The sequence below is a fragment of the Xyrauchen texanus genome, chromosome 40, assembly GCF_025860055.1.
Source record: "Xyrauchen texanus isolate HMW12.3.18 chromosome 40, RBS_HiC_50CHRs, whole genome shotgun sequence".
In the NCBI taxonomy this organism is placed as follows: Eukaryota; Metazoa; Chordata; class Actinopteri; order Cypriniformes; family Catostomidae; genus Xyrauchen; species Xyrauchen texanus.
The window spans coordinates 21909099-21935845 of NC_068315.1; positions in this window are offsets into that span (position 1 = coordinate 21909099).

The window sequence follows — 26747 nt, forward strand, 5'->3', positions numbered from 1 at the left end:
ACAGGTCTGGGGACACATCTAATTTGGCCGAAACCTCCCCGTTCTGGTTCTGGGCATTCAAGGATATCCGTGTGTGCACACATGGGCTGTGTCTCATTTGGAAGGCCATGTCCTCCAGAGGTCGCATTTGTCGGCCACATACGTCATCGAGTAGGACACTTTGAATGCAGCCTTCGAATGTGACTTTCTTTCATGGGAATTCGGAGGATGCATGAGATGCTTGTTAAAGAGTGGCGCGCTGTCATAGCAACCATGTTACGTTACGTTTCTGTTTTCACGCAATGTTATTATATGACATTTAAACTAGAGGTATAAAGATATATCGGTTTTACTGATTAATCAGCGCAGATAATTTTTTTAAAAACAACGACGATAGTTTCTGATGTCCAGTGCTTGAGGGTTCCACAGTTGTACCTCCTTGGTCCTACAGTATAAACGTGCCTTGTAAAATTTGTTGTCACATGACTTGGCTATGCAGAGAGACGGACACTTCAGAAATGTATTTAAAACATTAACAGAGAAAAGCTAAGGTATGTACTGTATATAGTACATGTTATTATTACAGATTGCCATGGTATAATAAACCATTTAAGACAAACAAAATGTAATGTATGGTTTGATAATTCATTTGTTTATTGCTGCTCTGGTGAACTGCACTGACACAAGATGGAGAGTACTGTATGCTAACACTGGGTGTTCAAATGGTTAGAACAATTTTACAAAGTGAAGGTTGAAAACAGTTTACCTTTTGTCTTTTTTTTATATATTACTTATGAATTAGTAGTGATCCGATGAGCTTTTATTTTTGGGTGGTAGAGGGGCATCCAATTTGTTATAGTCAGGTAATAAACAACACAGAAGAGTTTTTGTTGCTATGTAGATAAAGTTAATCATCAGTAATAAATCAAAATGCCATGTTGATGCAAATCTTATGTGAAAATGCTGCCAGACTTTTTGCTTTTGCTTGGCCGATCGCTTGCTTCAGAAGAAGCAGCACATTCATAGTACATTGCGTGAATTCATGCACACAGGAACAGGTCATTTTCCATTTTATATAAATGTTTTACTATAAAGTTTTCCAAACTTTTTCTAACACAATGAACTGTGATGTGTGAACAATGATCCAAGCTTCTTGTGCTAAGTAGTTATGTGCAAAAAAAAAAAAAACTTTAGGGCACGGTAAAATATATAAATCTGATATGAACATTGCAGAAACATTGTTATATAATACATAAAATGCCATTCTATAATAACATTTAAAAAGACTACTGGAGTTGATTTTATTTCTATCCCCTTTTCTTTCTCCCTTTCTTGTACATCATACATTTTGATAAGACAAAAAATATTGTCAGTAGTGATAATGTCAGCAGTCGCTATTTGGCTTTGTGTCATTGCTGAACAACAAACACATTTCATCTGTAATATTTTAATTCATTTTGTGATTATTTCAGATGGCAAAGGCTTTGAAGAAGGTACTAGTGTGGGAGTACTTATTGAAATATTGCCAGTGAAACCACAATGTCAAACCTGTTACTAAATAATCAGCATGGGAGCATGTTCATTTTGTTATAAAGTTTAGCACTGTTTTACATTATGTGAAAAGTTTTTTTATTCATTATATAGATTTTAAAAACTGTCTGCCTGTTTCCCCAACTTTTATTTTTGGAACAACAAAACCCACGATCGGTCAACCTCTAATCAAATACTTTTGCTTTAGTGCATGACATGTAAGCCGATACATTTTAATGTTTGCATAGCATAACTAACTACATTTACAAGCATGTTCAAGCACATTCAAAATGCACGGTAGTGCAACTAAGAGACATTTCACCTTGGAAACTCTGACTTGCCTTAAGGGGACTTTGGATTCATCTCTGTGTTTCTGCTTAAATGGGAATCTCAGTCTATTTTTAATCAAGTGGATTTTTCCTTAAAGCCAGGCCACCAGAGATAGGGGTGAAATTGATAAGATTTATTAGATATTTTGAACAACATTTAATTTTCCCTTAAATGTAGTGTAAATGTTATTTGACACTTCACCGCTACGTGCACAAGTTTAATTACAACATTTTAGTATGATTAAGCATTGATCTGTTTTGAATACTTTTAGCAAGTTGACTTTAATGAGTCTTCAGAGGTAAACTCTTAGTTTATTTGGGGACTAGGGGATCTAAACGTGAATAATAACTTCATAAGTTGAAAGGCATTTGTTGTACAGTATGTATTCATATCCACACATAGTTTACCCGAGGATCAAGTTGTTTTGAATTAGTAGCACCAAATGCATTTAAGATCCTCCCGTACACCTCTGAGAAAAATATCTGTGTGTCAAGGACGTGCGTCAACCCCCGTAAGGAACAGGGGCGAATGTCTTACATAATTAATTTTCTGCCAGCAGTTCTGGGAGACCTAACTGTCAGATACTCACCTGGACCATCGTAAACAGAATTCACTTCCAAAGACAAGCCTGCTTTGTTTTGCCACACCAAGCACACTCACCACCTGGAGATGTCTAATTGTTGAATAAACCCACTGATAGTCCTGCAGACATACCGTCTATCACATTTGTCCTCAGACTAGCATGCACTCAAGATGGGTGGATTTGGCAGGTTTAAAGGACGAGAGACATTTGTAGTACTTCTCGAATCCCTAAGGCATACCAGGAAATATTCTTGGACGTGACCTCATTCACAAAAAAGCACAGCATTTAAAGAGCTCTACTGACAGCCAATAAATTAATACTGGCATATATGAGTGAAGACATTCCTGGTCCTTTTTCAAAGTGAATTACTGACTCTATGTCAAGACTTAAAGCATGGCAAACTGGAGGCAACTGTAACGCTCAACATTTTTTCACAAAGAAAGCTAGTGATAACACTTATTCCGCACATACTCAGCCTCTGCCTGAGAAAAAGCATATCGCCGCTGTCCGATGAAAAACATGTATCTCCACTTTTGGCAATTTGGACTTTTTATCATACAGTAGATGGAATGCACCGAATTAACTCTTCCTACTCTTTAAATTGTGCATCGAAATGACCAATGAAAAGATGTTTAATCTGTTTAACAAATACCTCCATTGGCTTTGAGGAGTGTCCATCAAAACTGCATAAGTCCCGCCCTTAGGTTTTGAAGAGCTTCAACTAATTTACCTCAGCTGTCCGGCTTAAGGGTAGTGAAGAGTTTGCCTACATCATCCTGGCTCTGTGATTTCCCTCGCACAATGTCAAGTGGCTTTAAAAAGTAGACTATACCAGCTAAATATGGTTGCCAGATTTTCATCTTCGCGAAATCGCTAGTGAATGTGAATTCTGGACAAAGCATCTCGAAACCAAACTGTCCACTCAAAAACCGGCCTAGAAACTGTAGTCATAAAACTGATTTTGATCTAAAATAGTGAATTGAAGCTCAGATTATATCCAAAAATAAATTCTCTAGCAGTTGATAACCTACCAACTGAGTTCTGGGAACACGAACAGTTCGACTTGTGTCTGTAACTGAACAAGAGCCATTGGAACCCATGATAAGAAAACCGTGTATGTCCACATTTGATAACGAAAATCCAATTAAAATATTGAATAGTTTACAAACAGATGTGTAATGATTGAATTCTATTAATGGTGCTAAATGTGACTAATTATGTTATTTTGGAAATGGGTTAGTAATCATTTATTTTTATTATTGAAATATGTACATGGTAAAATGTTAATTTTTTTATACATATATATATATATATATATATATATATATATATATATATATATATATATATATATATATATATATATAATTTTCTTTTTTGGGGGTAGGATAGAGTTAATTAGACACATTCTTACTGTCTTTGATACAAGTATATTTATAGTTGCCATTAAATTAGTCAAACTTAAGTGTGCATTGCCAATGCATTATTAGACATTATATACAGTATACAGGTATAAAACTTAATGAAAGTTTAATTTGCTGAAATTTTAAATCTCAAAACTACTTCTGTTCAGTCTCTACAAGTTAAAAGTCCAGGTCTTTCTCAGTCTCTATCACACACACATGCTGGGTCTCTTTTTCGCGGTTTTGCTTTTGAAACTGGTTCAGGTGAAAGTGAGTGAGCATTTTCGGGTGATGAATAGAGACATGGCAGCTTGCCCGTATCTCTTGCATGTCTGGCTCACCGCTTGTGGACGAAGACTCCATTCTCTGTGCAGTAAATCTCCTGTGTTTATTATGCCCAGAACATGCGACACTCAATCAATTTCTGTGCAAGGATGTGCTGTCGAGAATGTACCGCCTGAAAATTTATGTATGCAAGTTTTAGCAACAGAAAGTGGGGAAAAACTTTAGTGAAGTTTTGCCCTTTGTACAAAGGTGCCTGGTTTGTGGCAGGCAGCAGATGCCCTAACCCAGCCCCCACCTTCATCAGAGCCTGTAAGACCGAGTAGCCTGCCAGGAACAACTCTCTCACCTATCGTGAGAAGTTTCAGGGCGTAAAAAAAATTGGTTTATACATTTATTTTTAATGCTTTAAACAACAACAACAAAAAAAAAAAAACTAAAAAAAATGCTGGGTTATTTTTCAACCCAAATGCTGGGTTGGGTCATTGTATTGGGTAATTTTCACACTGTTGGATAGTTTTGGGTAGTTTTTGTGTAACCCAGCCAGGTCATTTTCACTGACAGTTGAAACTATACACCCCTCCCCAATGCGACAACCAGTGATGGCGTCAGAACAACCCAGCTGATGATGTAGGGGAAATTCTTTCCACCACTCTAGGGGTTATAACACTTTATCACTACCTTGGACAGATAAAAGTACGACAGGATTTAAGTCCCCACCTCTCAGCATAATTAATTCTAGTACTTAAACAATAAGTAGCCTATATTTTTAAACTCTCTTGCATATTTGTGTTTTTATTTTTTCTTCAGAATGTACTGGTAAAAGGAGGCTCTTGGAATCATTCTGGACATGGTAGTATCCCAGAGTGTGATGTCTAAATGTGGTTTAAACTTAGCTTACCTCCTTTCTTCCCCAGCCTGCAAGACAGATGGAATGCCCCTACTCCAAGGTAATGGCACAAGTTTAATTTACAATGTACCTTATTAAGTAACTCTTGTTTTATTTTTATGAAACTTTAATAAACAAATATATACTGTGTATATATAATAATTATCAAAATTCAGCAATGATACCAAACACTTAGTTCCTTTGTGAAATGCCCAATAATGAAGATCAATAAAGTATCAATCTGTTATTTCACAGTTTGTTTTTCAAAGAGCAATTCAAATGCAGTATTCAATCAATAAACAATTCTGGAATGTCTGTTTAGAGGCTTTTACTTAGAAAAGATAGTCCTTATCATGACACCATTGTGAGGAAAGTCTGTAAAGAAACACATTTTTTTTTTTTATAAAAAATCAACGTTTTAATCAGGGAGAGAATTTTCCTGCAATGCAATATGTCTGAAACATGGGACTCCAAAAAAAAAAAAAAGTGACAGTATCAGTTCAGAATGGTTCCTTAAGAGAGATTGGTACTGAAAAAAAATAATAGCGTTTAATAGTCCGTATGCTTTCACTTGTATCAGTGACAATTAAGCTCAAAGTCATAGTCACACAGCTCTGCACATCCTCGGGATCAAAACGCCGCTTTCCGACGTTTTGCGATATATGCAAAGCTTGTTGGTTCATTTCGCTGTCCCAATCGTTCCGACAGCAAAAATACTTGACAGCACAAGTTTGGTCTAGCCTCTTGTCAGCTCTCATCGACCCTTGTCAGGACTGTCCAAAGAAAATGGGAAATGAGCCCTTTTTTTCTCTCAGAGCTTTCTTCACTCTGAAAGCATGCTTCTCACATGTCTCATCTCCACCTACACTGCCCTCATTCTCTTTGTCTTTTTGCAACTTTTTTTAAAACATTCCTGCTTCAGCATCATGGAGTGTGCAGGTACCCGATTTCAAAATATAAGTCCTCAAGCATATTGATGCAGGATTTTTGGATCATCTTCAGGAGTAAGCAGTTCTCAGCGCTGAAAAATTGGAGGATTTATTCTGTGAAATAAGGTTTGTGTCAGTGGATTTGTCTAAAATATAATTACCGTACACCAGAAAGTGCAAAGGTACCGTTTCATAATCAGAACTCGACAGCTCATTTGACATCAACTCTTATTAGATTTCATGCTAGCTTCATGAGATTTGGCTTTGCTTGACTGTAATGTCCACAGGACGCTGACTAGTTTCATTTACTTTTTCTCCTCAAACCATTTTCTGTGGAGAGAAATAATATAAAGGATGAACACAAGGATGGAGTGGATAGAAATATTGTATATTAGATGAGAGGATCAAGAACCTAAAATTTTAACATAGATGGGAACTGCTTAAATAGATAATTATATAATATTAAATAATGATGATTCTTTCTTTTTGACTTAAATTGATTAGGTTAAATTGAAAGTAATGCAATGTCGGCACCAATAGTTATTTTCATGGCAAAAACAGAGTAGATTAAAGTGCAATGACAAACAATAAAAACAAACAAACTAACAAACTATTAAAGCAATTTACCAATGCATAGATTGTAAAAATAAAATATATTTTATTTAATACCATATTCACCAAATGTTTGAATGGGTGGGCAAAACTCACATTTGGGTGGGCCCACCACTGCCCATGCCTACATCTTGCCCTGCTTGGTTGGGTTTTCTACATGCTTGCTTTATCTTTATGTAACTTTACTATGTTGCATCACAGTGCTTCTGAACTGTGCCAATGGCTAGCAATTCTTTGCATAATTTTCTAATGTTTGTTTTATGACAATGTGATATTGTTTGTGAGCATCATGTCTTAGTATGGTCCATCAGCTGTGTATTTCTTTACACAGTGCATAAATCAGCAAATAACGCAATCATTGAAGCTGAACAACAACAAGCCAAATCTCACCTCTAACACCGACACACAGCTCCCAGCTTGGCAAGAATAGGTTAGAGCAATTAACTGAGTCATTGTCATCCCAGAACCCTGTAATTATCAGTGAACATTTTCCTGATATACGGCATCCACCTCACAGTGTGGGTTAAACATGCATTATGACGACTGCGTTTTGAGTCAACAAAATGGATGAAAATTCAGTGACATAAATTATAAGGATGTTGCAGAACACAATAATTGAATGTTTCTTTTCTCTGTACAACAGTATTTCTACCAGAAATAAAGCCCTGTTTCTGACATTACTGATAGTATTGTTGGAAAAATATCCTTTGGCAAGCACTGTTTTACCAGACACCATTGTGAGGGGCTTAGCTTGCTGGTCAGGTTTCAGAAAATTCAGCCACCATGTACCTTAGTTATCTTATGAAAGGGCATAGTAAGACAAGAATATTGATAGGTCTGCACAGCATCCCAAGACAACATCTGAAGGGCCCAACATAATTGAGAGCTTTGCTATGTTATGCTGTGTTTAAAAAAGCCATATTATTCTTGCTTCACTGCCCTCTGCATCAGACACTCCATGATAAATAAGCAAGAAACATATTTTGCTATTTGCTTTTCTTATAATAAACTTACATGTTTTAAATACAACACTGTGTAATATGACAAACTTGTTGCATCAGTCACAAAGTGCATTGATTTAAGTTTCAGATGTGCATGTATTTGCAGTTACATTAATGTATTCATCACTTTCTTTCTCTCAAGGTTAATTGTAATCAATAATAATCATAATATCTGACCAAATATCAGACCCTCTAGTCATTACATTCTTACTGTATCATTAGTGATCTTAAATATTTTTAAATAATGCAAATTATTAAATTTATAAACTAGTATAAAGGATTTGGTAACACTTTACAAAAAAGTTCCATTTGTTAACATTAGTTAACAACATTATATTTTTTCAGCATTGTTAATCTTACTTATTGTTCATTTCAACATACACTAATACATTTTTAAAATCAAAAGTTGTGCTTATAAACATTAATTAATGCTCTATGAACTAATCTGAACTAGCCTAGCAATGAATAATTGTATTTTTATTTACTAACAATGCTTTAAAAATATATTGTTAATTGTTTTTTCATGATACCTAATGCATTAACTAATGTTAACAAATGGAACCTTATTATAAGGTTTGACCAGGATTTTCTTATTTTCACATTTTTAGCAGGGTTTTAAAGCATGTTGCTTTATTTTGGTGCAATTGTGCTGTTATAACACTGTTATAATGGTGATCTTTTAACTGTGGTGTTTCTAATTTAGTTTGACGTTGGTTGGTTGTGTTTTATTCATGTCTGGTTTTACTAAAATAATTCTGAAAGCCATTAATGATATATATGATGTATGCATTAGATGTGTTGCAGGGAAGTTCAGCATATTTGTTCTTAATATTTATTTTATTTTGTTATTCTGAATCTGTGTTACATGAATGAGCCATTATGATGACATATCCTCTGACATTCAGAAGCTCAATGATCCAGACATCTCCCAACCAAGCCAGAGAAGGTCCCTGTCCTCCCTCTCCCAGATTAAAGGAAGAAGCTTTTAGATACAGCCAAAGCAGCCATGCATTAACTCTGTGACACGAGGCTCTCTCTGGAAACAGGCACATTGTGATTGCCATGGCTAAGAAGCTGCCTCTCTTTTCAAACCAGGGCCCTTTTGGGTGCCAGTGAGATCAAGGCATCCCAGATTTATGAGCATGGTGAGAAATGGATGGCTAATTCAATCAAGTCTATTATTCCTCAGGCTCAGGACTGTTATCTGCAGACCCTGTGCAGGCCTTTTGATGCATTGCTTCTCTTCTGTACATACCACCCCTCTGAAATGAAAAGGGGCCTATGGCCCAGGAAGAGGATGAATAAGTTACTGTCTCGATGGAGAGGGATGAAGGCATAGGCTCTATTTTCCAGTGACTGACTGCATTCCCACTAAACCCCAGCTGGAATATAAAGGGAGCTGAGATGTTGTTTACAACCACAGTAGGTTTTCAGGTGCTGCTGGGGTGGTTTTGGTGTTAGTGGAAAGGAGGGACAAATGAGGAAGTAATGGTAGAAGTGATGAAAGTTTCAGTTGCCTATTTACTTAAGGCCAATCGCAGGTTAAATCAAGACCATAACCATCATAGATATTAAGGGGCACATGTGAGATTAATGTCAACCAATGTGGGTTTTTCAATGGGCAAGTCTTAAACCATTACAAGAGCTGTTGAATAAATAGTTAATTTAATTTGATTAAATACAAAATAACATTATATAATATTTAAAATAAAAGTGATTTGTTAGAAATTAACAAAATTTAATTGAGCAAGTACACCAACAATCTGTCTTCCAAATCATGTATTTCCCTTACTCCAATTCACTATGGTAAGCCTTTAATACTGATTTATATTTTAGAGCTGTGGGATGGATTTTTTTCGAATTGCATACTTCTGTCAGTTATCTGTGCGTGTTTACGTCATGTCCGTAATAAAGAAAAGAAAGTCCAGGCATGAGGGTGAGTAAATGATAAGAGAATTTTCATTTTTGGGTGAATGATCCCTTTTAGGGCTCTTGTAAGGGCAAGATTAATTTGTCAGTAAGAAGAGAGATTTGGAAACCTTTCTAGTAATTATAACAGTGAAAACGTGAAAAATGTCCCACAGGGAAATATAAACCAAAACAAGATCATGTTTTATTAATGCCTACTTTTGCTATTTCATAGCTTTTAGTTGTTAGTTCAATGCAGTTACAGTTTTCCGTGTTGAAAGAATTTAGATAATTAGTTCTATTAAGTAGTACCGCCACTCCCTAAACGCAGAGTATGAAGTCTGCGTAGAGCACAACGTGCAGAAATGCTGTCTGTGTGCTCGAGTTGTCAGTAATGCGATTGGCAGAGTAAAAGGTATTTACACTTAACTGCGATTTATACACTTAATCAGCCCGAAGTAGCTGCAATTTGTTTCCAGTACGCCTGCGAGGTTGCGGGTTAAATGCATAAATACTGCTTATGACATGCGGGACAAAGCACACTGATATATTGCTGCAGATTTAAAAATGTACATTTAAAAACTGGGGCCGTTTGCATAAAACACTTTTGACTAATCTTACTAGTTAGTCGTCTAAAATGTTGGTCTTAATTTATTCAGTCAGTAGCATAAAAACTTAGATTCGTCTAATTTAAAACCAAAATGTAAGACAGCACACCCCTATTCTATGTTGCCATGGAAAATAAATGTCAGCTGAGCCAGTGGTTTCTTCAATTGAGGGACAGAAGTGGCTTCAGGTGAGTCTTTGTACGACTCCTACGATGGTAACAAAATGCCATGTGTTTTTTATTATTTGGGTTAAAATCACTACATTTTGAAGCACTATAGTCCTCTAATAAGCAAATATTTTCAGCGAATGAAAACTGTATTGAGCGTCCACAGTCAGCCATTTTTTAAGGCTGTTCAGTGTCTTACTAAAGACAACTGTGAGCTTGTTTTATGCAACAAGCTTTCTATGGCATCTTTAGCTAGTCAAACTAATTGTTAGACGCAGTCTTAAGTTCTTGGCTATGTTTATCCAACTGGCCCCAGATGTCCCATATTATTAGAATCACCATGAAAATGACCATCACCATGTCACAGAAAAGACAACAATTAGCAGGTCATTAGAGACAACAATTTACCTCAATGTGCTGCCTTAAGTTGGAGCTGCAATTTTAATCTTGAAATTTCTGCTTGTCTTGGTCATAAATGAAGGCAATGCCTGACAAAACAATTCTTTTTTTACTGTGCAGAGTGAAGAACGTTTTTTTACTTAGTTAGAAGAGCATGATGCTGCAGCAGTAATGGACTCATCTTGAGTGACAGTCGGTGTCAGCGCGTGCAGCTGTGTGAACTTCCGCTGTTGTAAAAGTCCCATTCAATAATCTCTCAATAAATTATACATGAATTAAAATTAAACCCAGTAATGTAACAACAGGAAAGCCACCCATTGTATGAAGTAAAAGTAAAAAAAAATAATTGGAAATGTACTTCAATGAGAGTAAAAAGTACCCACTTTTAAACCTGCTCTAAAAAATAATTGTTTTCCCAAAAAGTTAGTCAAGTAAATGTAACAGAGTAAATGTAGTGCGTTACTACCCATCTCTTCTTGTAGCCACAACACATGGGCAACACTGACCATGACATGGATCATTCAAAAAGGCAAGATAGTTAGCCAGGTAGCTCTCTTAGTGCGGTTGTTTGTTAGATAGCATTAGCCACTCTATTGTGGCATTTTAATATGGATTGTGGTACTGCAGTGCTTGATTTCATTTTTGAGGAAGGACAATGGAAAAATAATATGCTGGGAACAACACAATCTCTAAACCAGTTACTACCTTAGTCTATTTGCCTGGTAGATAAGTTATACTAGACTTCATATGCATTGCGTAACAATTGTAACACACAATTGTAGAAAATAAGACATATTTTTTGGATATCCATATTTTTCTTCTTTCGTTAGTTATTTATTTATTAATTGAGGGTAGGGGTGAGTTTTGTTGTTGTTCGTGACTTTCGCTCTGATAAGTTGGTCATCTGTAATCATGGTTACACCGGTACTCCTAAAAACATCAGATTCGTCCACGCACAAGAGAGCTGAAGCCCAGCTCACGGAATTATCAAAACCTTGTTCCTTCGCAAGTAGAGGGCCAAAAGTTACATGGTGTAGCTCTAAAATTATTTCTATTTAAATAAATGTTGTGTTCTTCAAGCTTTTTGTTCATCTAATCCCCCACCTGCAGCAATTACACCGGCATTTTAGCAGTCAATTTATTCTAGATATTCAGGTAAAGTTTTATCCCATGCTTTCTGCAGCACTTCCCAAAAATATTGTTGGCTTTTTGGGCACTTCCCACTGATTTTTTAAACAAGCTTTTTTTTTTTTTTACTACAGCTTTTTCTTTGAAAGTCAGTCTAAAATGCAAACATCCCAGAGTATTCTCTTTACTGTTGCGGATGAAACTGGTGTCAGTACTGGTCATTGAAGCTGCCATTTTAGGGCCTGTGAGGGGTCTGTATCTCAAACTAGAGACTCTGACGTACTTATCTTCTGTTGTTGTGCATCTGGGCCGTCAACATTCCTTCTATCATTAGTCCCAGTTTGATTTCTTCTTTCAAGACAGAAGTGCATGGAATAACCTTCATCGCTCAAAAGAACAATAGACTGATGAATTCCTTGAGAGTTTACTTTCTTTTGGGCTCTTTTAAAACCAAAATTAGAATTGCAAGGGTAAAATAAATGGCAAGAAGTGCAGGGCAATAGAGCAGTTATAGGATTATGTTCAATGTTATGAAAATAAACAGGAATAAAATAAAAATAAAAGGAATAGAGCTGGATCTGGCCGACTCTAGTAATATATGAATTCACTTCTAAATCCACTTTTTTGTAACATTTATCAATGCTTTACAGCCACAACAATGTAATGTCTTTGAATTTTCCTTATTTGGATTTTTCTTTTCTCAGCAAATATTGATATATGTGATTAATGGCTATTAGTTAAGTAGTTTTTTATTTGTATAGCACTTTTCACAACACACATCTTTTCACAGAAAATCATGCATTAACAGAAAATGAAACTGTAAAATCTATAAAGTCTTAGAGTCATCATTGCACAGTTTGATTATATATGACTGTGAATTGTGTATTAAATAAATAATTGTGTTTAGAACCCCAGTGAGCATGCCTCAGGTCACTGTGGCAAGGAACACAAAACTCCATAAGATGTTGGAAAATGGAGAAAAATAACCTGGCTAGAAACCAGGCTCACTGTGTGGGCCAGTTTCCTTCTGGCTAAACAGCATGAATATAATGCCTATATTAATTATTTATGTGCAGTGCAAGTAAACTAAGTGTTAAGGGTCAGTGTTTAAACAAAGATTTTGTATGAAATGTAAGATTAATGACTAATGGCTTTGAAGTTCATTTTGGGGTAACTGCAGAAGTTCACATAGATCCTTTGTTTGTTGGCTGTTAAAGACTTTTATTGCCAATTAATTGATAGCCTATGTATTCCATTTTAAGAGTGTAGTCCATCAAAAGATGATGCAGGCAGAGATCAGTGAGGTGCATTGCAGTTCCACTGGCAGGTCATTTTGGTGAGGTTTATCCTAAGTCCAAGGTTCAGGTAGTGGCAAATGAAGTATCCCATTTTTTATGGTTGGAGTTGGCATCACTTCATCCTCTGAAGTCCATCGTAATAGACTGAAGTGATGTCTGGCTGCCACTGGCTTCATTTAGTCATCATCAATCAGAGACATGTAGCAGTGGAGTCCAACACCAAGCAGGAAAAGAGCTGGATCTGGCCGGCTCTGGTAATATATGAATCCCAAGGTTGAGACAGGGAAACAAATAGAAGTATATTAGCATAGATGCCATTCAAGTTTTTGCAGCGTTATAGATCACGATAAGTCTGGTTCTGGAAGACCTAACTAAAGCAGCTTAATTGTTGATGGATACATTAGTTGTATGCCTGGCTGAATAGATGAGTTTTTAATCTAGAACAGGGGTTCTCAACAGGGGCAGTACCGCCTCCCAGGGGGTGCTCAAAGGATTTCCGGGGGGCACTGAGAGCAAATTAGTAGAGAGGGGGCATTAGGTCATAATCAAATCTTTCTGCAAGTTCCTCTTTGCATTAAAACATTTATCTAGACTTGGAGTATATCAGTTAGTTCTCAATTATATGGGTTGGTACACATTTGTACCAAATCATTGATTTCATTGATAAGCTGCTAATTTTGAGAATTGAGAACTTTTGTTGGTTTCAGAAAATATAAAGTTAGGTATCATAGGTATAACAGTGGAAACTTATTCCATGATTCCTGATAATATCTCCCAGGGGAAGCATATATAAGGAGAAAAGCAGAGGTCCTAAAACTGATCCCTGTGTCACTCCATACTTAACTTTTGTTTGCTTTGCACCACAAAATACCTTTAATTATTTATTCTTCCACTTGCGCTCCATTTTCCGAGCTGCTCTCTTGAGAGCATGAGTGTGATTATTGTACCACGGTGCAGGGCTTTTTCTTTAATTGAAAGGGGTCGACATAATCAAGAGTGCTAAAGATCACTGTATTTATATTTTCAGTTATTACATCAAGTTCTTCTAGACTTTTTCGCTTACTGAGTATATTAGATAAATCTGGAAAATTATTAGTGAAGCTATCTTTAGTGGTCGAAAGAACAGTTCTACCTGAAGGATAGCATGGTGTAGATTGATTAACATGAGCTGATTGTTTTAGTTTGATTAACTGATCAGCGTATCATGTTAATTAATTAGTTATTTTACATTTCTTCCCCCATCCATGACCATTAGTGCACAATATAGATATTTACAAAAATGTATTAATTTTCCCCAGAACCAGCTTATAAATTGTTATTTTTTTTTAACAAACAAGTTGTATGAATTGGACTCACATCCACATAAACATATGAGCTAGAATGGTTCAGACAATCTTTGTCAAGAATCTGGAATCTTCATGCACATTTACAATTTAATATGAAAGGGACTATAGTTAAAACACTTTTCTTTTATCAGAGGATCATCATTTGATTTGCAGTGTGACTAATGCCATTTTATGTGCTTTGGTTATCATAATTGATGCTACCATATTCAGTGTATTGAAGTGTATACTTCAATGTCCATTATTACTGATTATTTCTTTCACAGGCAGGCTCATTAAGGGTAATCTCCTCTTATAACAGTAATAAATGTGCTCCCAAGATATATGACAAAATTTACATTTATTAACATTTATGCTCTACTGACTACCAAGATAATACACTTACCGAGTGCAGTCTGATAACTGTAAATAGGGAGAGTGCAGATAGCTAAATAGAGATAAAGCTAGAAAGGGGTGGAAAATTACAGCTATAGGACTGAAGGGAGATATGGATTTAATGATTGGAGTGGGTAATAGGACTATAAATCTACTATTTTGTGGTTAGTGAAAAGCATGTGGAAAATATTTTACCTAAATACAACATATCCATTCAATTTACTCCATTAATTAGAATAATAATTAAACATTACTTTGGGTTCAAGCACTTCCCGTTGAGTCCAAAAAAGCAGACCTAAGCATTTTAAAGCTGTAGAGTTCATGAAGCTAGTCTTTGGCTATAGTATAATAACCAACACACACTCAGAAGGAAACATCGACTTTCAACTTTACAACTTTCATCCATGCACCCCAAATCATCACTGTGGTAAGGTTATCACCTAGTTTTACAAAATTACGCTTTAGTGCGATTATCAACTTATTTCAATGGATTTGATTAAAGGTTTTGTTCACCCAAATGTACAAATTCATCATTTACTGTCTTCTGTGGAGCCTAAAGGGAGAAAGAAGTTACATGAAAGTAGTCCATATGACTTGTGGGGTATATTCCAAGTCTTCTGAAGACATGCAAAAGCTTTGTGTAATGAACATAATGTAAATCATTCCTGGCATAGCTCTCAAATGCTCATTCACACTCGTTCAAACCTGCTGGTTTGATGTCAGTGATGTAAAATGCCATTGCATCTGGCTTATTGTGAGACTGATTGTGATGTGTCAGGTTTAAATGTATCTTTTATTTGAGATTTAATAGCTGCAGTAGACAGGAAGATACCTGCAAATAAATACAATTTCAGTATGTACCTCACACAACACTTTCATATAGATCAGTGGTTTGATGAATGACCCCTACTTCATTCCCTTACCCTAGTCTATGACAAATTTAACCGCTCTGAAGTAGTAAAGTAGTCTATTTCTGCCTAAAGTACAGTAAGTGTTACTATAGTAAATTCAAGGGTGGTGATGTGGAATTCTGTGCCGAATTCAAATGCTTTCCGCTACTCGCGCCTTGCTTCTCAGTGATTCTAACAAAGCTGCAAGTTTAAGAGTATCTCGCGCATCTCTGTCCATTGAGCCATATTAATCTACAGAAGAATTAATCTAGCTGAGGTTGTGCTTTCGCCTGTCTATTTGACGCTGCTAAACCAGAAACTTCAGATGCGTCACTAGACTTCAAAATCAGATGAACCACTGTACAAATGCATACCAGCCCATATAATTTAGAACCAACTGATATACTCCAAGTCTAGATAAACGTTTTAATGCAAAGAGGAACTTGGTGATAGATTTGATTATTATGACTGATAAATGCCCCCCATTTGTAACCGAACACCCCCTCTCTACTAATTTGCTCTCAGCACTCCCTGGCATGCTATGAACTGCCCCCGTTGAGAACCGTGATATAGATACTGAAGTGTATAAATACCTTTTAATTTTACCACTCAAACCCCCTGTATATTTTTCCTTAACACTCCTATGTTTGTGTCATTCAAACAAATTATAATATCCAAATGAATATGAGGCTTGATGGAATATTCATTAGGGTGAATGTCACCAGAGCAATGCTTTGGCAGGATAAATGTCGCTAGAGTGACGTTTCCCCCATAAGACTGCCCTAAAAAACACCACTCACCAATCAAAATAAATTATTAGAAATGACCATTGTTTTTTCCATACATTTGGCGTTTTAAGTTTGATAAATTTGGATCATTTGGAGGAAAAATGCACTTAAGTCCTTGATTATTTCCCCTTTCTAAAGTTTTGTTGTCAGCAAGGTCAAAAGGGGACCAGAGGGACAGAGACAATTTTTCTGGAATAGATCATGCAAAGGATTTAGAAATGGCCTTTGATATGACCCTTGAGGAATAAAGAAAAAGATGACAAAATAATTTATCAGCTGCCATTAATTTCAATAAGAAAATAAATGTATAATGAGATGAATGAAAATGCATTGTGTGTGCCTCTGTTATGAGCTTGTCCCTGACAAGTCAATATGGCTGGTTAGCCTGAGCAGATGGAATATTTTAGTTTGTATGCCTCACATTGTTGTTGGGTCGAGTAGATGGAAAAGACAATGGTACACATACAGTAAATGCTTCATCAATTACAATGGTAATGGTCAAGGGAGAAAAGAGTATGCTAAATGATAGTTCACAGGACTTCCTGCTAAATCTATTGAACACACCCTTACTTGGTGGTTTGATTGTTGTTCCCTCTCTTATGTCTTCAGATAAACTGTTGTTTCCTGTACAGGTTGTGAATCACTCCGCAGAAGATATCTGGTTATAGGCCAGAACCAAACTTGGTACTCTGTCTCGTGTCGAGAGAGTGAAGTCCAATGAGACGTGTGAGGTGAGATTTCAGAGAATTTCTGCTGATATTGAAGACAACAGACAGTCAGTTATTGGAGGACAGCTCCAAAGAGTTTTTCAACAAGCTACACATTGGTTGTACTCCTGAACAGCAGGCAGATCTGTGATTTGTTTATGACATGCTGAAGTTTTTGCTCTCGAAGATGAAGCCCTCAGTTTTACTGCTAAAGTGCAACATGAGATTCGCGTTTTGGACGATATACCGGTGGCCAAGCCTTACAGGTTTATCCCACCCACTTAGTATAGGGAAGTCAGAGAACATATCACCAAACTCCTTAAGAAAGGATTGATCCAGGAGAGCATGAGTGCTTATGCTTCACATATCGTGCTAGTTAGGAAAACGAATGGCAATCTCAGGAAAAACTGTGGTCATATGCTGGGTTCCAAATTTGTGGTCATCACCCCCTGTGCCATCTAAAAATGGCCAAGCTTGATGCAATTGTGCAAAGATGGGTCACTCAATTAGCCGTCTTTGATTTTGAGGTGAAATACTGTCCAGGACAGCATAATGCAGCTGCTGATGCCCTCTCTAGGCAGCCATCAGCTGGTGAGCCTGCCACTCCTGAGGATGCAGAATATGATGACTGTATTGCCATCTGCAATATAATAAACAAAGGAACAGCCTTTGAGCCTGACTTAGTGATAGCTGGTGAAAAGTGCTGTAGGGTTAGAGAGATTTGTGCTTTAGAGTGTGGAGTAGAGGAAGGCAGTAACCCTCACGGAAGTGTGCCTACTCTGCCAAATGAACTGAAGGATTTTAAAATGAAAGGTCCCACTCTCAGTTCTTTCAGAAACTTTTGAGAATGTAAACAAAAGCCCACCACCAGTGAGAGATCCATTCTATCAAAATCTGTACAGTCACTGATTAAGCAGTTGAAAATGTGTTGGATGGCTTGCTTTATCGCATTGAGCCTGATGACCAAAATCGTGGTGAATGTCAAAAGCTGCTCTTACCCTCATATCTAAAAGAACAGGTCCTTGAAAGTTTTCATGACTGTATGGGACATCAGGGCATTGAGTTCATGCTAAACCTGTTGGATGTGGCCCCTTTAAGAGCCAGAGTTTGGGACACCTGTTTTCCGGCATTCCTCATTTTGCTCATGTGTGCTGGTTAGATACGTGAAAACATACTTTGTGCAAGAGAGCTCCCAGTTTTGTTCATCGTTTCAGAATTCTTTGGGATGCATATTGACCACATTTGTGCACATGCGAGGACTGGCCTCTACCGTATTTCATAACTGTATTTAATTTTCGTATTTAGTTTTTTTTTGTATTTCATTTTAGTATTTCATTGTACTGTATTTAATTTATTTATTTTCTTTATTATTTTTTTAAATACAATATGGCCCCATAGTCTGCTGTTTATTTATTTTAATTTTTTTAACAACCTTCAGATAAACCCCCACAAATATATACTTATTTTTTGTGTCCCATGGCCTACAAAATATATATAATAAAATCTTTATGAATGTGTTTATAATAATTTTAGTTGTTGAATACGGCACCATAATCACACAGAACAGAATGAACCCATTATTACAAAGTAATTAAATGCATTAAATATATGTGACTGGATAAAATTTGTATTAATCTCACTGAAAAGAATTGCAATAAAATGAACCAACTAATTCTATTAATTCAATATTTATGGATTCAGAAAGGATACATAAACATTTGTTAATCTCTAAATGTGTTAATAAATAAAACATTTTATTTTTAAGATGTGCAAATATTGTAAGTTTTGGTGTCTATGCAAAAGTCAATAAATGTATATTTGTTTGAACCACACTTTACTTAAGAACATATACAAATTATCATGAGATAATTTTTTATTATTTAATAATTGTGTTGTCTTATGCACACACATTGTTATTTAATTTAAATTATTTGGTTCACTATAAATCTGGGGCACAACATAATGCTATTTGACTTGATTAGCAAATTTGTTTTTGAGATTATCATAATTATCTATTATCTCAATACCATCAGACCCATTAATAAGGCCATGTTATTGATTTGTGCTAAATATCGTCTAAGCAGTACTTTGTCAACATTTGCTGATGTTGTTCTTCATTGTACACATTTTCTGTGCATGTTTGATGCATAAAAAAATAGAGAACATGAAGGCCACGTAACTTAAAAGCAATTTCTGCTGTACAAATAGAAACTAAAAAGAAAAATGAGCTGCAGTGTTGACATTAGAAGAAGAATGAATTCACAGAAAAAAACTGAATTACCTTCCTCCAAGATCTGTTCGTTATCGAGCAAAACCATCTTATCAGCAGGAAGTAGGAAGTGATTAGGTATAAAAGATAATTGAAAACTTCTGTCAGTTGTGTGTAGAAATGTAATTATAAAGATGCCCTGCAGATTGAAGTAGCTTTGATTAGCCCAATGTAGAGTGGGATTCACACAGATACCTTTTCCTGTCATGGAAATCACTTTCAGACCACAATTAACTGCCTAAAATAACCAAGAATAACAAACATGTCCTTTGGATACAAATGAACATGATCCCTTGAATCTTGCAGCCAAGCTTGCAGCCTGTGTCCTGTGTTTTCTGTAGCCATATTTCTATGCAGGGGTTGCATTAACCGAAAAGTAATTTACAGATTTTTTGAAAGATTGATGGAACATTTCAAATGCTCTTCGTCATTTTGACAGATAAAAACATAAGAAAACATTTTCACCTAGTGCGTCAGTTTTGACTTTACTGTCTCTCTCACACACACTCCCACTGTGTGTGTGTGTGTGTGTGTGTGTGTGTGTGTGTGTGTGCTCGGTTTATTGCCTGGTATTAAGATGCATATTAACAGGCATCATCACCATTAAGGAGAGGTCTGAATAATTGATTGCATACAAACTCTTTCTAGCAAGTCAATCCACTGTCGGCCATCTTTAGAACGCTCTCAGGAGACTATTTCCAGTTATGCCAGTGCAGCTCCTATCTACTTGAATGGGGGGACACAAAATCTCAAAAACATTTGGTAAAGATTATGATCAAAGAACATATTTTCAAATCATCAATAAAATTTGATAATATTGGAATCATAAATTGAGCTTCTTTACCTCAGATTATGCTAAAACACGCAATTTTCCCAGCTTGTATAGCTAATGCAAATAAACTTTAGCGAGTTGATTGACAGGCAATGTCTGTATCTAAAAGATGATTGGTTATTTTACCTGTAAGGTGGGACTTCCTTTCAACACCCGCTGACCGTTGGGTGCTCAAAACTCATTGGTTAGGAGTTCCCATTTCTCCCATTCATTTAAATAGGAGTGGCCCATCTCTGCTAAATAGTAACTGCTGCAAATCAGTCATTACATTATCGTGTTACTGATCAGTGTGTCACTTTATTAATAAAGCACAAAAAAGTATAGTAATAAAATGAAAGCACAAAAAAGCAGCACATCGTCTCAACTAATTACTTTCATTTAATCTAAGTGCAAACATTAGCCTATGTTTAGAGTAGAATTGTCAGTTATTTTAGATGAGTATTGAATTAGAGCTTCAGAGATGCGTGTGCTTCACATCAGAGACTTTATTATTGTAGGCTATTAAGCACATTGTAGAAGTCCCGTGAACCTGTGCATTTTCCGATCAGATGGTTATTTAATTTAAAAGCCCCATGTACCAGTAAAGTTTATAAATCTTGTTTTAGCACAGTGGTTGATTGACAGGTAGTTACTTTCACACAAGAATTCCTTTGTTTCACCAGACTTGCACATGGGGAGTCAAAAATATTATTAAGCCTGTCATGTATATGCCATTATAATGGATGCTATGCACCTGAATGTAGTACTTCTAAAATTAAAACAAGTATGATGGATAAAAATGGACCATGACGGAAGTTTCACAACTCAGTCCATCAAAGTGAAGGATAAATATTTTTTCAAGAACAACCTCTGGTGCTATGTTGATTCATTCATATATATATATATATATATATATATCTACATTTACATGTATGCATTTGGCAGACTCTTTTATCCAAAGCGACTTACAGAGCCCTTATTACAGGGACAATCCCCCTGGAGCAACCTGGAGTTGAGTGCCTTGCTCAAGGACACAATGGTGGTGGCTGTGGGGATCGAACCAGCAACCTTCTGATTACCAGTTTACCAGTTATGTGGTTTAGACCACTACACCACCACACCATATATATATATATATATATATATTAGTTTACATTTGCTGTGTATATTCTATTAGTGAGCTCCAGCAGCTGTTACATCAAAAAGCGATCAGCCCCCTGTTGCAGTGCGCCTCTGTGACATGCTAATGGTGGACGCGTGCCAACCCTCACCTTTTACCATTGACAACAGACTCTGTTTGTTACTATGGCAGCACTATTGAGTCCAGCAGCATGGAGACAGAGCTAGTAAATAGCTCTATACTTTCTCTTGTTAGTGTCTTCCCTCATGTTCTTTGTACTGCCACTGGATTTTAATGAAAATTAAATAGAGTTACTGCCTAATGTGTCTTCTTCTTTTTGTCATTCCATGAAACTGATAGCATTAGGAAAAACTCTATGACTGTGTCTCGTTTTGAAATCTGTGACCTCCGGAGGTTGCATTTTTCGACTGCTTATGTAATCGAGGTTGTCTCTTTTCAGAAATGTGAGTAGGACACACCGAATGCAGCCTTCAAATGTGACATTCTTGCACGGGAATTCAGAGGATGCATGAGGTGTATCCTTCATGGGCACTCACAACCCACAATTCTTTGCTTCATCAGAAATTAACATCATATGTCTATACAAAATGACACCAAATTTCCCGTAAATATGATGTTCAAACATAAGTAATTTTAATTCCCAAGTTGAAGTGCATCAATAGATGGGTGCAGAGTATAAAATATTATAGTAATATATAATTAAAAATAAAGTATTATAGACTGAAAGTACACATGTAAAATCTATTTTATTTTCACTCTACAACATTAAAACTCTCCTAAAATATACTTCATACATTCCCTTCCAAAGGGACTTAGGCATGCTGTTGAAGTGCATCAATAGATGGGTGCAGAGTATAAAATATTATAGTAATATATAATTAAAAATAAAGTATTATAGACTGAAAGTACACATGTAAAATCTATTTTATTTTCACTCTACAACATTAAAACTCTCCTAAAATATACTTCATACATTCCCTTCCAAAGGGACTTAGGCATGCTGTCATAGCAACAATGTTACTATCTGTTTTCGTTTGTCCTACGAAGGCCGCCTCATTTAGACGAGGCTTGTTTAAAGGAGGACTCTCTGTATACTGCAGCCTTCAAAGGACGCGTCCTAGCTAGCACCCAGCCTTCGAAATGAGACACAGCTTATGACTCTGATAAACTGGAATATTTTACATGGAAGGCTTTGATTGAGTGAAAGAAGCTTTCTTAAAGGAATATTGACAATACTTACCCTCATGTCACTCCAAACCTGTGTGCTGCTACTTTCTCTGTCATACACTAAAGTAAAGTTTTTAAGAATCTTTACATACTGTAGATATTTTTCAAACAGTGATGAATCATGGTGACCGTGGACTGTCAAGCTCCTAAAGAAAACAATTAAAATAAATAATTCCTCTAGAATTACTATAAAAGTGCTGAATTGGACGAGTGAGTGAGTGCCGACTTGGACGTCATGATGTTTGGTTACAAGTAAAGTTGCCAACTGTTCTGTATTAGCATGGACATAAAATAAATCTCTATAGAGCTGTTCAGGTTGCAGTCCAAAACCCCCAACATTTTCGAATCATGGGTTCCCTCTGGATATTCCTGTGGATTTTTATGATGGGAGATTTGGATTTATGAGGAAAATAATTGTTTGTGGTAAACAATTGTTTTGTTTTTTTAGGTTTCTTTCTCACAAATTATTTTGTTTTATACAGTAAAAACCTAACAGCATACAGGTTTGGAATGATATGAGGATGAGTAAATAATGACAGAATTTTCATTTTTTGGTAAAGTCTTCCTTTAAGTTAGCAATATTCTGTATACAATTAATATTCATGCAGAAAGGGCCAAAGTAGCACATGCACATAAATTTAATAAGGAACGAGTGTTTCAAAATTTTGACCTGTAGTACAGTACAAAACCTTCAAATCCTTACATTATTTAAGAATGACATAATGTGCCCTGGTAAATGCATATTCCTGCTCTTAAATTCACCGGATGCCTCAACCTACATACCATATGATTTTATGACTTGCCAACAAATGTCTGCTTTGCTGGGTCACATTCAATATGTATGCCATTTTGACATGAACAGCATATGCCAACGTAGGTTAAGCTTGCTGCAAAGAGAATTCTCCATGGAATGATTATTTCATACCTGAACTGTCTTTGACTCTTGACACAGGGCAGGGAGGAAGATGGAAAGTTTACAACTCAATTCATTTGAAGAGACAGGGGGGATGATTCTGAGGCCAATGCCACATATTAGAATGTCCCAAAGGTCACTTCAGTTGAGAGCTGGGGCATCACAGCAGTCATATATACTTCCACCCACATATAAACCTTTCTGCTTTATTACCTCAAGTAGCTGCTGGTATGACAAGAGCTAAATTCTGATTTACAGGGCCCCTACTCAGTGTTCGCTGCTCCCTACACTCTCAGCATATACATTTGTAGACTTTCAGTTAATTTAACAAAAATTGTTCATTTGGAATACTCTTCAATGTCACTTAAAAAACAGAAACACAATCCTGTTTTATGGCAAGTCATTTATGAACAGTACAAGGTGGTAAAATCATAAGAATTTGTATGAGTTGACTTGTACTTGAATTCAAAGCATATTCAGTGATAGACACGCAACTCTATTGTGGATTTTTATGATAAATGTTTTATTTCAAGAGTAAAGACATTTTCCTCCTGTGTTTTTGTACATTTCTTCTAAATTTCAAGTTTTTACTGCTTTTCCTCTGGAAAGAGAATGAGGGCGTTTACTGTAAAAAAACATTGCTATATTGTATAGACCTACAGTAAGACAGTACTATAAGCACTGATGGTACAGTTATTGTGGACATTGATTGTGGCATGCAGACCAATGCCATTCCTCCCTCTTCTTCTTTTTTTTCAACTCTTTTAATGCTCACCTTTGAAAAAACTGAGAAAACCTTCCCCTTTTTCCTCTTCCTTTACACACTCTACCTCTTCTCAGTTCACGCGTCGTCTTTGTCTTATTCTTCCTCTTCTTCTATGCCATTATTGAATGCTCATATTTGATCCATTTTATAGATAGCAAGGTTATGAAATTTATGTTTAAAAATTTTGTGAATTGCATTTTCTTTGTTGTGTGCATTAACAACACAGCAGATATCAATATGAATGGTTTTGATTACCTGACATATGAAAATATGACTTTAATTTAGTTGTTGTCATGTTTTGAAAGCATGAATATTGTGTTTTGAGAAAATTATGAAAATCAAGGAAAATGTACAATTGGTTTAGGACAATTGCAAAGTGTACAGATGACTGTGATAATTGTTTTGAGAACAGTGACCTAAGCTTGGAGAAAAATTTAAACTAATCGATCGAGAAAAACTGAAAGTCTAATCCAAAGGCCAGTCCTTAACCTCCTGAGGCCTGAGCCCAACAAATGTGTGCATTTTTCATTTGCCTTTTTGATTTGTAATTGTAGCACCTCATACACATGCAAATATATATTTTTTGTTTTGTTGAAAAAAACAATGTCCTCATATTGGGCATACGTTGTGAAATTTTAAGTAATACTAAGCTGTAGAAAGTCAGCTCTTTTTTTTATGCCAAATTTTCCATAAAGCTGCTTTGGAAAAATGTGCATTTGGAAAAGCACAAATCAAATCTTTACAAATCAATATTATTTCACTTCATTTGACTTTGTGTTATAATGTTTTTTTTTTGTTTTTTTTACTTTGGCAAAAAAATCTCAATGCACAGTCAAACAAAAAATGATAACCAGCGCTTAAGCATTTTACCAATCAAAAATGATCATAATTAATTCTGATTCAAAGTAACGGCCTGCATCATCCAATCACTGCCAATCATCTTAAAATAAAATTTTGCATCATAAATTCTGAATTGAAGTACTGATTACCATTGCCACATGTCTGCCAACCATGTTGATTTGTGCAAACATCATCTGCAGCCCGAAAATGAACTTTTGACCAGAAGTTAGGAGTGATTGCACTTGGCTGCATAGAAAAACTATAGGAATACTCCCTTGCTCCATAATTAGTGAATGACTTAACATCCAGTGTGCTGTCTGTCATTTTATTTCACCATGTCATTAAAATTAGTTGTCATAAGACTATGTTGGACAACACCTGAGTCATGCAAATTACGTTGAGAATATGATTAAATTAATATACTCATGTAATTTTTTATTTCATTTATAAAAATGTATTACATAAAATCTTATATTTGAATGATATCAAATGTATTATATAAATTACTTTTAAATATATAAATGCATACAAACAATACATCTAAGTGTATTTATTTAATATATATATATATATATATATATATATATATATATATATATATATATATATATATACAATAGATAATCTAGACATAGTGTATCACATATCTGTGCTTCATACATTTGCACATCTTCCTAGCAACCATTCCTGATGTAAATCCCTTTTCACCTGTTATTATGGCATTAAATATATAACGTCATGTAGTAATGAGGTAGTGCACAGTGACTAATACTTTTCTGTGAAGTTATATATATATATGTACACTTATTTGAAATCTCACTTAAGATGACTGGACGCCCTGTGAAATCAACTTCGTAGGGCACTTATAGGAATGTACCCAAGGCCTTCTTCCATATTCTTTAAGCAAGTCAGTAGTATTCAGTGAGCATTGTTCTTCATACACCTCAATCACATTTTGTAGTTCTGTGTTTGTTATCATACCTGATATTTATAGATAGACCTACATAAGCACTAAGACCTTACATGACTGTGTAAAGATTTCATAATATCAGTAACTCTAAAGTAACAAAACATACTTTCAATGAGCAGACGGCAAACCAAATGATGGATCTCTACTTGATTGTGAATAAGACAGTCACACTGAAAAACAGCTGTTAAAGCTGAATACGAGTAGTCTCTGCTACTACCAAACCCTTCCCATTAGCATCCTCAGGCTGGAGGGAAACAAGCTTGGATATGAATGGAAGCCATGCTTTAGACACACTGTCTTTAATAACGTTCTTTCACACTCACTGTGTATGTATGTGTTATCCTTTCTCCTGTCTCTTTTATGTCTACTTAAGATGCTAAAATGCGTCATTACCTGGGACAGGCTAGCATATTAACCCTCATCCAAGGACATCTTTTGTTTATTACAAAGATGTGTCTCACAATATATTTTATAAAAGCTTTGTTGTGGCCCTTTTTAAGCTAGATTTGTGCGAACCCTTGTGCTATGAAATAGCTGTTTTTGGAAACATGAGTGGGTGATTCATGGCTGACATCTAAACAGTCTAACATAAACAATACGGTAATATGCTGGTATTTACTAGACAGTGATTTAATTTGATATTTTTTATGTGAGAACACAT